At 45.1% G+C, this 17,325-nt stretch overlaps 1 long non-coding RNA gene across 2 annotated transcripts; it reads left to right on the plus strand.

The window, feature by feature from the left end:
- The first annotated feature begins 5,405 nt into the window (after nucleotides 1-5,405).
- Nucleotides 5,406-6,875, plus strand: LOC147242059 (uncharacterized). 2 transcript variants are annotated; one of them, XR_015111065.1, is made up of 4 exons: nucleotides 5,423-5,464; nucleotides 5,659-5,790; nucleotides 5,945-6,064; nucleotides 6,778-6,875. It is a non-coding gene; the product is annotated as an uncharacterized LOC147242059 (long non-coding RNA). The 2 variants fall into 2 exon arrangements; XR_015111064.1 differs by having other exon boundaries at nucleotides 5,406-5,790.
- Nucleotides 6,876-17,325: the final 10,450 nt, after the last annotated feature.

Below are 17,325 nucleotides of genomic sequence, written 5' to 3' on the forward strand. Positions count from 1 at the left end.
TCATGTTGACTCAAATAGTGTTTTTAAAGTACCCGGTTTTTTATTTCATGTTAATTAATTTAGGAAAATAAATATTTTTTTTCTGTTTCAATGCGTTTTGGAGCTCCAGAGGGAATAAGGGAAGCAATGTGCTATCGCTGTCAGGCGTAAGAGCTGTTTGTCACTGACCGATTTTTAAGGTTACACAAATACATCCAAGAGGGAAGAACTGCTGGTGATGGCAAACCATAGAAACCACAAAACAAACCAATCAACTTACCGATCATTCTCCAAGTTGTGCTAATTTCCCAAATAACCAAGCCCATTCTGACGACTGTAACTTAGCTCCATTAGTAAAAAAAACAATCAGGCCTACTGCTATGAACACAGGGTTTTCCTGCAAGTGTGTAAAATGTGAAGATAAAATCTGAGTACCTACTTCCCTGATCAACACAAATTGAGCCTCACAAAACTACTGTTATTGGTAAGCTACTGGTACACTGCAGTGAACACAGCTGGTTCTAGAGCACGGGTGAACACCAAACACTTTAACAGGTGATTTCACTGATAAACACTCTTCTGTGGCTGAAGGTGTGTTAATCAGTGGAATCACCTGTTAAAGTGTTTGGTTGGAAGGAAAACCTGCTTACACACAGCCCTCCATGGCACATGGTTGCCCACCCCTGTTCTAGAGGCACAAGGGCTGACTGCTCAGAAGGATGTGCAGGCAGCCCCTGAAAAAAGGTGGGTCCAGGGGAAGACAAGTGTAATGGAGGGAAGAGAGGGAGGTGGCACCCAAAGAATCTTCCAGGAGGAGTAACAGAGGATCTTTAGCTGTCAGTGTTACAGCAGCACTAAACCTATGGCCATTCCAGGGGCTGGCCTTACTTAGACTAATATGGGCTGAAGAACACTATTTTAAATGATCACTCTGTGGTTAGGGAAAGGCTAAAAGACAACGCCAATTGATTATCAAAAAGGGGCTCCCAAACACACCCACACACCGGTTCAGCCATAAATGAATACAGCCGGGTGGGTAGTCATAGAAATACAATATTTATCAATTTCATTTCACAATATTTCTAAAATCACCATTCCCTCAATTGTAAAGTGCCAGTTACCAGTGACTTTCCTGTGCAGACCAGACAGACAGATTGGGTAAGTAAATGATGCAGTAAAATTGAAATCTTCCACCTTCCTAGACCTTGTCTGACCTTCATACTCTTGATTTCACTGACTTCAACATTTCTTTCAAAACATTTGAAGAGTATTGCTGTATGGAAACCAGGGGTCCTATTTTAATTGTGGCACAAGCTGGTGCTCGGTCAACCACAAGCATCATCGCCAGTTTCAAGCCGGCACATCTGACGTTTTTCCACCAAGCCTCCTTGCCCTTAAACCAGCAAATGAACTTGGGCTCCACCTGTGCCGACAGGTGTTTAAGAATGTTCATGAGGCTGGTCTGGTGCAACCATGGTACTTTGTTATTTTGGAACACCAGAAAAGATTTGGGCCCTAGACCAAGAAGAGGCTGGTCTTTGGTCAATGGTGTTACGTGTAAAGTGCTATTTAAAGGAGACATCATGTGATACCCCTCCACAACTCCATGTCCTCAACTGCTAGGACACTAACAGCAACTGGAAGCACATCAGTGCAGACAATGACTACAACTACATGCAGCGCCTCTATATCCACTGATTATGTACAATTTTCTGTATTGTAATCTTGACAAACAACAAATCTTGCATTCTTCCATCTTGGAGAATTTGGGCTGAAGTCTTATATGGCCCGAGTCAGCAAGAGTTTGTGCAAACAGATTTTCTGCATATGGAGGTCCTGCATACGGAGGTCCTGCGTATGGGGGTCCTGCATATGGAGGTCCATCGTAGGTCTGCAAGCTGCTGGAAAATTTGACAGTCTTAGAGTGTCGAAATAAACAGAGAACTACAAGTACTCCTCTAATCAAGAGTTAAAGTAAAAATCAGTAAATTTACGTTATTAGATTTTTAATTATTTACCACATACATACTAAATTATTTTTAGTTTGACAGATTACACTTTTTGTTTTCAGACCTAACTGACCTATCCTCTGGTTTGCACTGGTGTTTTTACTTCAAACATGACACGAGAGAGAGAGAGAGAGAGAGAGAGAGAGAGAGAGAGAGAGAGAGAGAGAGAAAGCAAAGTATTTAGTATTCAGGAATGAATCAGAGAAAGACCTTCTCTCCAGAAGCAAATACGACTTCAGTTGGTGCCTTAATGCAGTTGTACTCAAACTTTCCCTCACCAGGAGCCACTTTGACAAAAAAATATCTGAGCAAGAGCCACAATTCAAAAACATCCCTCTTCTCCCTAAAAGCAAAAACATGTGAAAACAAGGATAATAGTACTATGTTAAAAATAGCTTTCTGCCTGTTTCTAAAAGTCTGTCTCATTCAGCCAAAGATCAACAACAAGTTATTTGCATCATGAACTGAGAATTTCACCTGTAATCAAAGTGAGGGGTGTAAGAGTCACTGGAGCTTTTGGTTTGGCCCTTTAAACTAAATGTGCACTGAGGTCAAAATCTACTTTGAAGATGCTGACATTCAGTCTTGACCTAACAACCTCAAAACTTTATGCAAAATCTACAAAGAGTTTTTGCCTGTTCACAAGCTTATCAGGAAATTTGTTGTTTGCATCACTGTAAGAAATAAAATAATGAATTTACCACACTTCTAGTTGCGATGTTGCACCTTTTTTCTCATCTCACCAAATAAAGAAGGGGTAAATGGTGAGGGATTTGATCCTACAACCTATATTATAATAGATAAGATAGATAGAGAATAGAGGGTCGGAGATCCACAGGGAACGATGACTGTAATCTTAGTTTAGCTTCCAGACTCAACTAGAAAACAAAGCAGGATGGGTCTTGAGCCCACAACCTCACAAACTACTTTCAAATAATCAGTAACTTCAGTTGCGAGACCAGTGGAAGACCAGTCAATCAGGTTTTCAAATTTATTCAACAAGCAAAAGCTGTGGAAAGACAATATAATCTAAACTCTAATTAACCACACTCGTTGCTAATCAGCAAATTTTAATCATCTTTTAAAAGTTATATGATGTCGAATCAAAGTGCAGTGTTGGAGTGAAGGATGGGAACCCACAAAAAGTAAGAATGTGCCACATTGTTGGAACCTCTGAACTAAAGCACTGCGGCTGCTCTGAACAATCATCCGTTGAACAAGCACACAGTGGTTGCCCATGAATCTCAGCGTGTGATTTCTCTGACCCTGCACCTTTAAGCAACACATTTGAAAAGTAAGGGAACTGTCCTCTTGAGCAATGTGAGATGAAGTCTGGTGTGTGATCCACCTTCACCAGGTGCAAAAGTAGATTCAACAGGGATTCTGTGTTTTAAAAAAAAGACACAAGACTTGAACTAATTAGTGGTAACATTCCTCCAGAAACCAGCAGGGTAGATGTGGTGCCTGAGGTTAATGATGACCCTCCTGATCCTGATTGACGGGAGTCTACTGACCATTTGAAGGCCATGGAAGTATAAATCAGATGAATTCCTCCGAACTCAAGTTGGTTGTGGCTTGCTAGCATTTTTATTCTCAGAATTTGTTGTCCACATGCAGTCCCTCTGATATCTCCTGGGTGACCAGTCAAACATGATGACCCATAATAGAATGTGAAATGAAGAAGCTACAGCACGTTTCTCCTCTGGCATGAGATGAATGACAAGGAGAATTTATCTGGTATTTCATCTGATGTTGATATCATAGGAGAGCGTTGACAATTAAAAGCAACCCTTTCAAAAAGAACATCTTCAATCAATGAGGATTAATTAGAGCAGCAGAGAGTCTTTCATGTCTCTGGGATCCTGCTGCCGTCAGAGTCGCAGGACTCAACAGGAGAAAGTGATCACTGCAAGCCCATCTTCTAGTATCTTTGGACAAATCACTGACTAATTGCCAAGACAATGCACCAGCGGTGATGAGCAAAGATGAGAGTGGGATAAGAGGAAGAGAAGTACCAAATCACTAATGATCAAAGCACGACTTTGGGACGGTCAAACAGTGGCAGCTTATTAATTGTGAGCCCACAACCCTGCGACTCCTCACCACCCCCCACAGAGCTAATCTAACCCCTCCGTCCTCTGTATGTTATATCCTGCTGTTCCAATCTCTGTTTCTGCTCACCCTGGATGCCAGCAAAGCCTATCTGACGTTCTATCTTTGAGAGGAAAAATGTGAATTTGAAACCATCATAGAGAGGAAATTTCTGCACTTTGAGGACATTTTGATCCTCTGAACTCAGTAAAGACTTATGTAACCTGCCTCAGCTCTAACTGTTAATAGTAAAGACGGGGAGATACAGATATGTATATTTATCAGTGCATTAATTACCTTGTAGCCCAGAAAATCATAAGTGTAGATAGCTATAGGGGAAAGGGGTATGAGCAATATGCATTGAGTGACAGAGTAAGGAATTCACACAACCAACTGGTAAGTCTTTTAAGTGTGTTATATTGTGTTGATTTAAATAAAATAAATCCATCCATCTGTAGCCCCGGGATCCTTAATTTCTTTCATTTATATCATGATGTGAAAATGTGTAAATAAAAATAAATAAATAATTGTAAATTGATGAAGTGTACATATGTTAAAAGGTGGTGGATGATAACTGGTCTCCATCCCCCTTCAGGCAGATAAATCTGGTGCACTTGACAGACTGTATGGAATAGTTACTGGACTAGAGAAAGCTCATCCCAAGGCAGCCATTATTGTTGTGGGAGACTTCAACAGGGCTAGCTTGAGGAAAGTTTTGCCCCACTAACACCAACATGTGAACTTGCCCACCTGAGGTGATCAGACTCTAGACCAGGGGTGGGCAACCATGTGCAATGGAGGACCATGTGTATTGTAGATAAATTAATCATTTGCAAGGCGTAGTAGCAGCTCAGCTTAGTATAACAAGATGAACTAGTACAAGGCCGACCAAGAAGTATACAACGGGATGTTCTGACCCTGCAGCTTACAAGACATAATCATTACAGAAGTAGCATGACACAGAGCAAGCGATATCAACAGAATATGTCAGACACGGACAGGACAGAGTAGAGTTGTGAAAACAAGGAAAACAGATAAAAGTTGCTTCCACAGCCTCAACGTCACCGAGACTATCAGAAGAAGTGGGACAGGAACAGATGATGCTGGCACGCCGACCAGATAGAAGAATCTGCCTGATGACAACGAAGATCAAAAATACACCTTTGCACGTGTGACAGGCTGTCATCCTGTCATCCTCCTTACCACAGCGTGGCACTGAGCCAACCTCTGCCGTGTCATGATTTTGGCGTCTTCCGTGGCACCCCTATAAATAGCAGTGACCACATTGTTCTTCCTTTTTTCTCCACTTCCAATTGTGCCTTCACGGCTGTGGCGCTTTTGGTGTGGCATGCACCCTTTCCCTCAACCAACTTGGCTTGGCTAAGGTGTGTTAATCAGTGGAATCACCTGTTTAAGTGTTTGGTTGGAACGAAAACCTGCATACACATGGCCCTCCATGGCACATGGTTGCCCACCCCTGCTCTAGACCATTGTTATTCAAGAATCAAGGACAGCTTTAAACCCCTCCCCCGACCACCTTTTGGCAAAGCTGATCACTCCTCCATTCTCCTCATCCCAGCATACAGACAAGAGCTAAAACAGGAAAAAACAGTCTGTCAATCAGTTCAGCGCTGGAGTGAGGAATCTGTCGCTACACTACAGGATTGCTTCGACAACACAGACTGGCAGATGTTCTAGAATGCTGCTGAAGGTAACATCAATGAATATGCTGACACTGTCTTGCTGCATTGACAACATAATTCCAAGGGTCACCATTAAGACCTTCCCAAACCAGAAGCCCTAGATTAATGGGAATGTTCGTTCCAAACAATGAGCACGGACATCCGCGTATACTGTAATTCTAGGAACCAAGAGGCCTTGAGAGAGGCCAAATATGACCTGCGCAGAGCCATCAAAGATGCTAAGAGGAACTACAGGGATAAACTGGAGTCCAACTGCACCAGCTCTGACCCCAGACGTCTGTGGTAAGGGCTCCACTCCATCACTGGCTACAAATGGAGGAACGATAGCCACACTGACGCCTCCTTGCCAGACAACCTGAACTCCTTCTATGCTCGGTTTGAGGCCAACAACACCACATTGGTTGAGAAGCTAGCTGAGAACCCTGATGGACACACTCTGAGCCTGACAACAGCTGATGTGAGGAGAACCCTTAAAAGTTTGTGCCCACGAAAGTCTCCGGGGCCAGATGGCATTCCAGGACGGGTCCTCAAAGCATGTGCTGACCAGCTGGCAGAGGTCCTCACCTCCATTTTCAACCTCTCCCTGCAGTAGGCCACAGTCCCCACATGCTACAAACTAACCACAATCATCCCCATTCCCAAGAAATCCCCCATTACAAGCCTGAATGACTACCGCCAGTAGGAATTTCTCAACAAGTCATCATTAATCAATCAGAAGGACCCACAGAGTATATATTGCGCTGTTCAAAATCTGGAGAGGACACCTTCGAGTTAGTTCAAAAGAATTTATTCAGATTAACAGGGAAGAATACAGAGCTCTGGAGATCGTCTTCCCCTATCCTGGAGTCAGCATACGCAGATGCGTCGTCCCTGGTGTTGGGGCAAGAAGTCCAACGATCTAACTATCTCCTCCAGTTTTATGTGTTACAAAGAGGTGCTTACGTGATCGCTTCTGCGTGCAAGTGTGTATTTTTGATCTTTGTGTTATTTTGCAGAATCTTCTGTCTGACCGCGTGCCAGCACCATCTGTTCCCATCGTAGGCTTCTTGTTGCAGCTGTGAAGATCAAAACCTCTCTTTTCCTGATTCATGACCTTGCTCTTATCTACTTCTGACTCCCACTACTTCATGCTACCGTAGAAATTCTGTGGACCCTGTTCTGACTTAATTAGCTTGAGGGAGTGACGCTAGCCATGAGCTACACTCCTGCTATTCCCTGTTGTGACCTTTTCACCTGTGTCCACTCTTATACCATCTGGTCTGTGCTTCACTGCCTTGTGTTTCCTGCACTCTTTTTTAAGTAAATATATGTATAAATTTGACAACAGTTTAAGCAAATATATATGTATGGATTAATCTACAGTTAAAGCAAATATATGAATACATTTATCTACACACCCTATAGCACTAAAATCCACCATCATGAAGCGCATTGAGCAGCTCGTCAATACCCACGTCTGCACCTCTCTTTCCGACTCCCCGGACTCTTTCCAATTTGCTTACAGGCCAAACAGGTCAACAGATGATACCATCGCCCTGACACTGCACACTGCCCTCTCCCACCTGGAGCAGAAGGACACATATGTGAGAATGACTACAGCTCAGCATTCAACACCATAGTCCCCATGAAGCTCATCCAAAAGCTCAGGATCTTGGGACTGCACATCTCTGTCTGCAACTAGATTCTGAGCTTTCTGATGGATAGACCCCAAGTGGTGAGGATGGGCGACTTCTCCTCCTCCACACTGACGCTGAGCACAGGTGCCCCTCAGGGCTGTGTTCTCAGCCCTCTCCTCTATGCCCTCGTGACTCATGACTGTGTGGCTAGGCACAGTTCCAATGCCATCCTGAAGTTTGCGGACGATACCACCATCCTCGGTCTCATTGCTCACAATGATGAGACCGCTTACAGAGAGGAGGTCAGCGCCCTGGAAACATGGTGCCAGGACAATAACCTCTCTCTCAGCATCTGCAAAACCAAGCAGATGGTCCTTGACTTCAGGAAACGTAAGGAGAGAGGTCACTCCCCCGTTTTCATCAGGGGTTCAGAGGTGGAAAGGGTTGCCTCCCTCAAACTCCTTGGTGTGCACATCAGCGATGACCTCTCTTGGACCACTCACACCACTGCAGCTATTAAAACAGCAAATAAAGGACAATACCTCCTGAGGAGACTGAGGAGGTTTGGACTGAGCACCAATGCACTTGGTCTACGACTGGGAGAAGCCTGGACCGTGGGAGAGAGACTGTAGCTGTTGTGCAGAGCTGAGTTCACCGCCATGTATTGCGACCGCCATTGCCTCGCCATTGAAAATAGCTCTTCCCTTTACCCCAATCCTTCTGACAGTTCCTGAACTCATGAGTACTCCTTGAAGAAGTGCACGCGCATTTTCGTTTGTGCTGGTAACTCCAGTGAAGTGGCCATTTGTTTCTGGCCTCCCCGCTCACAAGCATCGTTCAGGCCTGCCTTGGTTTTTTAAATTGTCAACAATACATAAGATATCAACCGCAGTTCTCAGTAAATCCCAGTCTGTTTTGGATGGCTCGCCATTACCACTGAGGTTCCCCTACTTTTACAGAATGGGGGAATCCCATCAGAAGAAGAAGTCATTCTCATGGGTTAGTGAGTGAGGGTAATGTAAAAAAACCACAGTAATATATAACATTTTTTTCAAGACCTACATGTAATTAATGCCTCGATAATCCATATTAAAATTAGCAGATGCACATTTCAACTCCATTTATCGGACTTTTAGCGATAAAGTTTACTCACCAGAGGCCCAAGCATCACATATACACACACACATACACACACATACACACACACACACACACACACACTGGGCACAAGGCAGAATACATGGCTCCCATCAGTCCAGGTTCCACTTTTGAAGAGACAGGGATGTGGGAGTTCCATATCGTGTGTTGGGATTCAGAGCCCATGTGCTGACGACCACCATTTTCTTCCTCCCTCTGTTCCACGTGGAGATGGGACAGGAAAAAGACTTAATAAAACTTTCCCGCCAGCCACCAGGTTGAGGTGTGGCAATCCTCTTCAAAGGGGGAAAACCACCACTAATTGGCTGAAAGCTCAGGGGGTCCCCGCTACGTCATCATCAGTGGTGGACCTATAAAACCAGACGTACTGCCAAAAAGCTTCGCTTTTTCCCTGGTACGCTAACTTCACCAAGCGTCTGCCAAAAGGGAGCAACCACCACATGTCTCCCTTTGCTCCTCTCTTGTTCGTGGAGCAGCAGTCTACAACTCGCGGGACGAGTCAAGTCCACAGACTTTCATTTTCAGTTCAGTCATGTGACCGCGGTTCTCCTCATCCCCTAACATGGAGAATCCGCGCATCTCTTCTTTTTTCTTTTTGACTTTGTTTTGGATCCAAAGTAGACAGCCCGCACCCGCTGATCTCCCTGCAGAAGGACGCAACTTTTGTCGGGACGTGTTGCTCAAGACAATTCCGCGACCCGGTCGACCACGGAGGCACGTATCCGAGCCAAGGAACGGACCCTCTGCAAGCGCCACCTCCATCTCCACCTCGGAGCGGAGCAACGACAGTAAGGCATCAATGTGTCTGGGCAGAGATCGTAGTCAAGAGTGTAACAGTAAACGCTGCAAGTGAAGAGCCGCTGAGCTCTCATCACTGTATCACTGTCACTGTGTCACTGTGCTGTGTTAACTCTGTTGTATCAGACGGGCCGCTGGGCCCTCAGCTCTGATCATCAAGAGTTATCACTGTTTGGTTTCCACAACCGAGCTGGGTTCATGATCGGTGGCCGTCTATGAAGTCGAAAGAGCTGTAACCTCGTCTGTAGAAGCGCACGTACCAGACTAGGTAGAAACCTGTACGTGCGCACACGGCGAGCGGGAGCGAGCTCTTTGTCTTTGTCGGCGCCATTTAATCTGAATCTACAGCAAGGTTAGATCTTTCCTTTCCTCCCCCACTCTGCTCCGAATCTTCACACCTCCACACACGCGACGAGGACTCTGCAGCCTCCCTGCCCCCCCTCTTCCTACTCAGCGGAAGTCCGGGCGGCCATCTTGGCTCTATTCGTCCCAGTCCACCATTTTGGGTCAGTTACCCTGACCCGCTCAGGTGCGCACGCGCACCCTCTCTCGCTCGCTCTCTCTCTCACACACGCACACACCCTTGATAGAAGTAGATGTTAGATAGTAGTCCGTAATTGTGAATATATACCTATTGATTATTGCTGTGTTAATTGTAAAATTAATATTGTGATAATAAATGTGTTATATTTTGCAACAATTCGACTCCTGGTTTTATTGTGTGTGGATTGAACTTTGATTGCTGGTTTGATTGGGTCAGTGCTCGGAATCACACCTTCTATTTGATTGAGACTGAATAGACCTGATAGTAATTTATTTTAATTAAATAATTAATTGTTTAATTTTAATTGATTCAATAGCTGTTGAATTTGGCCAAGCAAATTTGACAATTTGCTTACCCTGTTCACCTTTGAGGTCGATAACAGAGGATTGGCTGTTCCCTGATTCCAGGGTGGTGTATAATAGATTATATTGTAATAATCATATTTAATAATTGATTATTTTCTTTACAGTTTAATTTATCGCCAATCCTCTCCCCCCTTTACGAGCCCCAACATTTTGGCACTCCGTGTGAGGCCTAACCCAACACGTGTAACCTCACAAATAAAATTTAGTAAAGTATAGGTGGCTCATGTCATGAGGTAGCGCCATGGATATCAAGAAATACAACTGACATTGAAGGGAGTTTTGCACTCCACAACGATGATAAAATGTCTCAAAGACTTTCCGGCTCTCTTACTCAAAAAACAGTATTATCTGTAGCAACAGGTTAGCACGCAGCCACATTGACGACAGTCCAGCAGAGAGAGTGGGAAAGGGAGGAAAAAACAACTTGACTGATTGTTGATGATTGTTTTGTCCGGGGGTGGCGGTCCTGGGCGTGCGTGCCTTCGGCTCACCCCGGCGGGTGGGCTGGACCTTTCCGGGGAGTGAGGGGTCCCGGCTGGCTGGCTGGTGGTGACCTATAGCCTGAAGCCCTCCTGCTCTGGGGGGAGGGGGAGAACAGGGGATGAATAGAGGGGATGGGGATCGAGGGTTTGGGGGGGGGGGGGTAGCTCTGTTCGGGGGCGGTGGGCCTGGTCGTTGTGGTGGGCATTGGCTGCCCCGCCTGGGTGTGGGGTGTGAGTGGGTGTCGGCCTCGCCGCTGGCGGATCCCTTGGGGGGCTCTGGTCGGGTCTCGGGCTGGGGGGGCCCTGTGCCCCTGGGCTCTGCTCATGCTGTGGGGGGGGGAGTGTCCGGCGGGACCGGGGTCATCTCTGCCCCGTCCCTCTGTGGGTTGCTTCTGGGTGGGGGTTGCTGCTCCTATACTTTCCTATGGGTCCTGGCATGGGTTGGGCCTGTGGCTGTTTCCTGGGGGGGGGGGGGTGGCCTGGGTCTCCCCGTGTCCTGGGGGTTTCGGGGTGCTCTGGTGACCTGGTCCTGACCTACCTGCCATCCTGGACTGGGGGTGCGATGTCCTGGCCCCCCACATCAGCTACAGCCAGCTACGCACAGCATCCAAGACAAACCGTAGCACATACACATACACGTACACACGCGTATACACACATACACGCATGGAGCGCACAACTGACCAATAAACACACACTCAGACATTTATCTTAAAATTATATTAAACCAAATGGTAAGCCTGCACCGGAAATTCTGCAACCATTGGTTTTTTTTTTCTTTCTTTTTCTTTTGTTGTTGTTACTTTTTCTTTGTTTGTTTATTTGTTTTTTTGTTTGTCTTTGTTGTTGTTGTTGTTTTCTGCTATTGCTGTTGTTGTTTTTTGTCTCCCCCCTCCCCCTTGTCTTCACTGTCCTGTCCCTGTTCTCTCTTCCTGTCCACTCCTGAGCCTCAGTCCAGTAGCTTCATCAATGAACCAACACCATTCCAAATAAAGTTAAACATAAATGGCAATAGGAGGAGTTTATCAGATTCCTCCTATGCAGAATAAAACTGCTTCAGTACAACAAGGCACCAGGAACACTGATGCTGCTTGCCTCAGCTACTGAACAGGACAGTTAAAAAAAAAAAAAAAAAAAAAAAACTTGACTGCACGTACACCCTGACAGCGTCTGATTGATTACGCTATGTTACGTCACATGAACTCCTCGTGTCACCCGAATCTCCTACACTTTGAGAAAGGCAAATTCACCACACAACATGAAACAAAATACGCTTTTTAAACAGATATATAAACTTGTGGATATAAATCTATTTCTTGACATATCCATCCGTCCATCATCGTCTTCCGCTTATTCCTTTCTATTAAGGGTCGCGGGGGGGCTGGAGCCTATCCCAGCGTCTACGGGCGAGAGGCAGGGTACACCCTGGACAGGTCGCCAGTCCATCGCAGGGCCAACATACAGAGACGAACAACCATTTACACTCACATTCATACCTACGGTCAATTTAGAGAATCCAATTAGCCTAGTCCCCAAATTGCATGTCTTTGGACAGCGGGAGGAAGCCGGAGTACCCGGAGAAAACCCACGCAGGCATCTCCGAGTTGATCTCACCCAAAATAGAACACTCCGAATTTTTGGTTTTAGAACAGCGGATTTGAATCAGTTTGATCAACTCGGAATAGGTTCACCTGGGGTAAAGCGCGATCACGACAACTCTAAAAAGCCAGAATAAATGGGGCCCCTATTCACCGAGTCACCATGGCAACGGAGAAGTGGAGAGCTTCTTTTTTCACGTCAGTGGAGTTGGAAATCTTGATGCCATCATATGAAGAGTTCCAACACGTGTTAAAAAAGAAGTGCAACACCGCTGTAGCTGCAAAAGATAGAGAGATGGCGTGGAAGAACATTGCTGCTCGGGTCAATGCGTAAGTTTAAATGTAGTCCTTTGCAATCATGATCATTACAGAGGAAGCTGCTTACATGGTAGCGCATTAATTTATATTGTTTAGATGCAATACCGCAGGGGACAAACGCGCTTGGCAGCAACTTAAAATGAAGCATAAAAACATTATTCAAACAGGTAAGACCATGTCATGGGGTACCCCATGTTCTGCATTGTAAATTAAATGTTAAGTGGCTGTTTGACTGTGTACAACAGTTGTTTTTTCCCCAACATAATGCTGGTTTCATACACAAATGTCTTTTCATCGATATCATGTTCTGTTAAATAATTAAGCCTATTTTAACTAACAGACTTCTACTCAGCCAACTGAAAGAAGGCAGATGCCTGTAAAACAGGTGGTGGCCCAGCAACACCACCTCTAACTGAGGCACAGGAGCTGGCCCTAAGCCAGAGTTTCGGAAGGCCAGTGGCTGAGGGAGTTCATCCTTAGAACCCAGCCCCCAAGACACCAGTGCCTTCATAAAATGTAATATGGCTTGATATATATATAAAATATGACGTGAGAGCATGACTACGGCTGGTGATGTTGCAAATGTAAGGACGGAGGAGGTTGTGTATATAGATGATGGATTGTGATGTGAAACGGTACCGATACTGTCTGGAAATGCAAGTACGTCTATGCGCAGTCTGATCACCATCTCCAGACGAATATTTAATTCTCTGCGCAGCAATGCTGCACCTTCATCCACGGGATCGTCAAAAAAAGGACATGCCATGTTCGTTGCAAAACTCACCTGCTGATGAATGAATGCGGAAATCAAATGGAGTATGTGGCTCTGAAAGTGGGCGGAGACAGCGAGAAACTCGAGGTTCATTGACAAAAACCTGGTCCCGACCAGATTAGTTTCATAGCGTCTGTTACTACGGTAACTGACCGAGAGCTTAAGTTACCGCTGTCTGTGAAACAGGCTAGAGTTAACCCTCTTTCTCTGGTTTGAGTTACCTCCCTTTGTGAAAGCGAAAAACTCTGTGTTTTCCCAATTTCAAGGTTAATAGATCCTGAGTTTTCACTAAACCTGCTTTGTGAAACGGACCTCTGCAATTCTAATAAGTCAGCCTCGTAACCTGGGTTACACTTGGTTCTCGTGTTAGGGTCAAAGGTTGGGGTTAGGTATTTCGTGGAGATGGTGCATTGTGTCAAGAATAAAATCAACAATCTTGGGCTGGTTGATATAAAAGCACCTGCTGATACAAAATTAGCACTTTATAGTCCATACATCCACCATGGCCAACCGCCAAAGCTGTTTTAGCCTTTGACACTTAAGTGCTTGGGCCTTAATTAGTGCTGCAAGCAGCAATAAACAGGCATGCAAGTCAGGCTGTTCAAGAGAACAAGATGGGGGGAAACCTAAAAATAATGAACGTACAGCATTCAGGAGGTGAATCAAGAGAGCACAGTCATACCTGGCACAGTGACTACGCATCAAAACCAGCTCATAGACTTCTTCATGTCAGGACTCTCATCAAAGTTTGGAAAAGACCTGACCATGTGGAGTCCAGCTACAAGTTTCTGATTCTGAAGCAAAATATAAAAACGGTGATGGTGAAATGGTAAAGTCAGTTAAATGACAGCTCACAGTCCTCTGGTTAGAAGTCTCTACAAGCCTTGGTTACGGTTTTTGGGACAGTTTCAACTGGTTCTGGTCGACCCACAAGGAGGAGAATACACATTTATAAAGCAGCCAGACTGCATAAAAGAAAAAAAGAAGGATGTAAATTTCTTCTGCTTTCTATTAAATTACACTAACACTATTTCAAATTGTCATCTCAGTGATCAAAATCATTGATAAATGAATATAAATTTGCATCTTACCTGCATTCTGAGTGCTTAAGTTTGTCAAATATACACAAAATTATGCAAGAAAGCTAAGGTTTGTTACCACCATCACCACTGCTGTGACATAAGTTTCTTCAAGGTTAAGGGGGACCTTCAGTTTTCTTCTGAACCATGTTTTCTATACCTCCCGTCTGTAGCAAGCGTGGAGGTGCCAGCAGCCGGCATGATAGTGGCCATCTTCAAATTATGCTCACTTAAAGTGTGTCAGTGTGCAAAAAATGAACTTTTAGTGGGTGTAATTTAATGGTAGCCAGCTGCCCCACTGGATTACATCAGGCTCTGTTCTTCCTTCATACTGGAGGGATTTAAAAAATGGTTACTTCTATCACTCACAGAGACAAGAAGTGAGGAAATAAGGCCCAGTTAAAAAACTAAAAAACAAAAGAAAAACCTCCTCGGTCAAATCAGATGATTTGAGGACTGAAGATCCCCCCTTAGATCAGGTGACATGAAGCTCAAACATTACATCTGAAATTAAAGCTGCAAGCAGCGTTGTTAGGGCCTGAGCCCCTGCGCGGCCTATGGCCGCGTCCTTGACACTGGGCGGAATCCAACAGTGTAATCTGCAAATCTGTAGGCCTTGTAGTTTAGGAGATAGAAGCCTCAGTGCGCTGCACAGTGTGAGTGCAGAGCTGAGAGCCGGCCCTTTAAGAGCCCCTCCCTTCTCTGCTCGCTCTCTGCCATCCCTGTCAGAGCTGAGAGCAGAGTTGAGAGCAGAGCTGCCAGCTGGCCCTTTAAGAACCCCTCCCCCGCTGCACTGTGTCTGAACTGTGCTGGAGTGGAGAGAGTGGAGGATTCAGAGAAATGTTGTGTGTAAAAGCTGAATAAGTCAGCATACGTTGGTCAAAAGTCACACAAAATACCATATTTTTGTAGGGATTTTTGTCAGGAATACAGTGGTGTGTTTTTAAAAGCTGTGGAATGTATGGTGTAGATGTGAGAAGCATTTGTTTGAATCTGTTTGATATGTTGCTGTTCATTCATGTCGATAAACTGTAAGGTAACCAAAAGCATGATTGGTTTATTGGTTGTTGTAGCTGAAAGATGCAGTTGTAGCTCGGTGCTCTCCGCTGTGCCAGTGCTGAGGTGCAAACTAACAGTTGTAGGTATAACGTAACGTTGTTAACCACAAACCTGAGTAGAAATCCTGAACATGCAGCTTCACACAGGGCCAATAGAAAAGTTCTGCTGCTACACTTGTCAAAGGTGCTAACTATCGCACCATAGCTGCCCCCAGTGCAGAGGTCCTACCCCTGAGCAGTGTTTCAAACATACTCTGCTCTATTTGTTGTCACACAAATGTTCAGATTCATTACTTTATTTCCAGGCAACAGTGTGGATCCTGCAGTCTACCAGACAGCAGCTTCACTCCTGAATCCTGCAGCGGGTTCCAGTTGTCTCCGACTGGAGGACTGAGAGTTGAAGACAGAATTGCATAACTTTTCTCTGAGAGGTTACCATGGGTCATTGGTGGAGACTGTGACAGTACAAATATCTGGGGACCATCTTCAATGACCACCTGAGGTTCCTGAGGAAATTGAACTCCCATCAGCAGCAAGATCCTTCTGACTTCCTTTTACATATTTATCAGTCTAATCATTCTCAATGGTCTGGGTTCCACTCCATCAACCAGAAGAACTGCTTACTTTGCATTGTGAAGGTGTGCGTCCCGGTGAAGACTGAAACTCCTTCAGCTAATAGACTGTGAAGTCCAGGTTGAGCCAGTGATGCCTTCTACACATCCATGTGGATGTGCTGGAACATATGATATATAATTGTGCCTTATAAATGTGACTCACATCTGGAGCAGTGTAACATCTGTACTGCCATGTCTGAATTGATAGTTTTGCGACAGGAACGCCTGTAAATAAAGTTTTCATGGCAAACAAAAAGCTCTGCAGTGGTTGGCACGGTCGCCACACATAAAGGTTCTGGGTTTGACTCCCACGCCGAGCTGGGGCATCTGTGTGGCATCTGCAAGTTCTCCTCGTGCGTGTGTGGGTTCTCGACAGGTTAGAATCTCTAAACTCCCCAGTCGGCGGTTAATCATCCAGTGATGGACTGGATTATCGGCAGTGAATAGATGGAATTGATACGAGCCGATGTATATGTCATCTAAGGTTTTAGGCTGAAAGTCAGTGCTCCACTAGACACTAACTGGGCCGCAGCTATGAAAGCAGTAGAACCTGGATCTCGACTCAAAACTCTAGCAGATAAAAGGCGCTGCTCCCTCCCTCCATCTCTCAATGATTAAAAACAAATTATTCACATCCAAACAGCGGCTCTGGGTTTATGCATCCTAAATACACAACACATCCTGTCAGTTTCTCTCTCTGCCCTCACCTTTACCCACCTTCAAGTGTGTCAGGTGTGAGATGCCATTCTCAGCTGACAGATGTGGAAGTTCCACATCTCCACTTTCACACCCATCCACTCCAATCCACTGAGCCCTTGGGAGATGGCACATCGGGCTGCCTGCCACATCCCCTCAGTCGTCAGCCAATTACACAGAGATGAATCTGTGTGTGTGTGTGTGTGTGTGTGTGTGTGTGTGTGTGTGTGTGTGTGTGTGTTCTGCTCGGCCAGGGAGAAGCTAGTAACTCATCCAGGTGAGAGGAAGTTAAATTACAGCTTGTTTTCTTTTTTTTCTTTTTTTTTGACAGGTAAGAGAAGCAGCAGCAGAAAAAAACAACCATGCAATGTGGAAAAAATGGAACTGAGCTGAAATGCTGCATCCACAAGAACACCAAATTAGCTCCACAAACAAATCCACAAAA

Source organism: Aulostomus chinensis, chromosome 21 (assembly GCF_037954235.1).
Source record: "Aulostomus chinensis isolate RoL2024-O1b breed Wild chromosome 21, RoL_Achi_v1.0, whole genome shotgun sequence".
Taxonomy (NCBI): domain Eukaryota; kingdom Metazoa; phylum Chordata; class Actinopteri; order Syngnathiformes; family Aulostomidae; genus Aulostomus; species Aulostomus chinensis.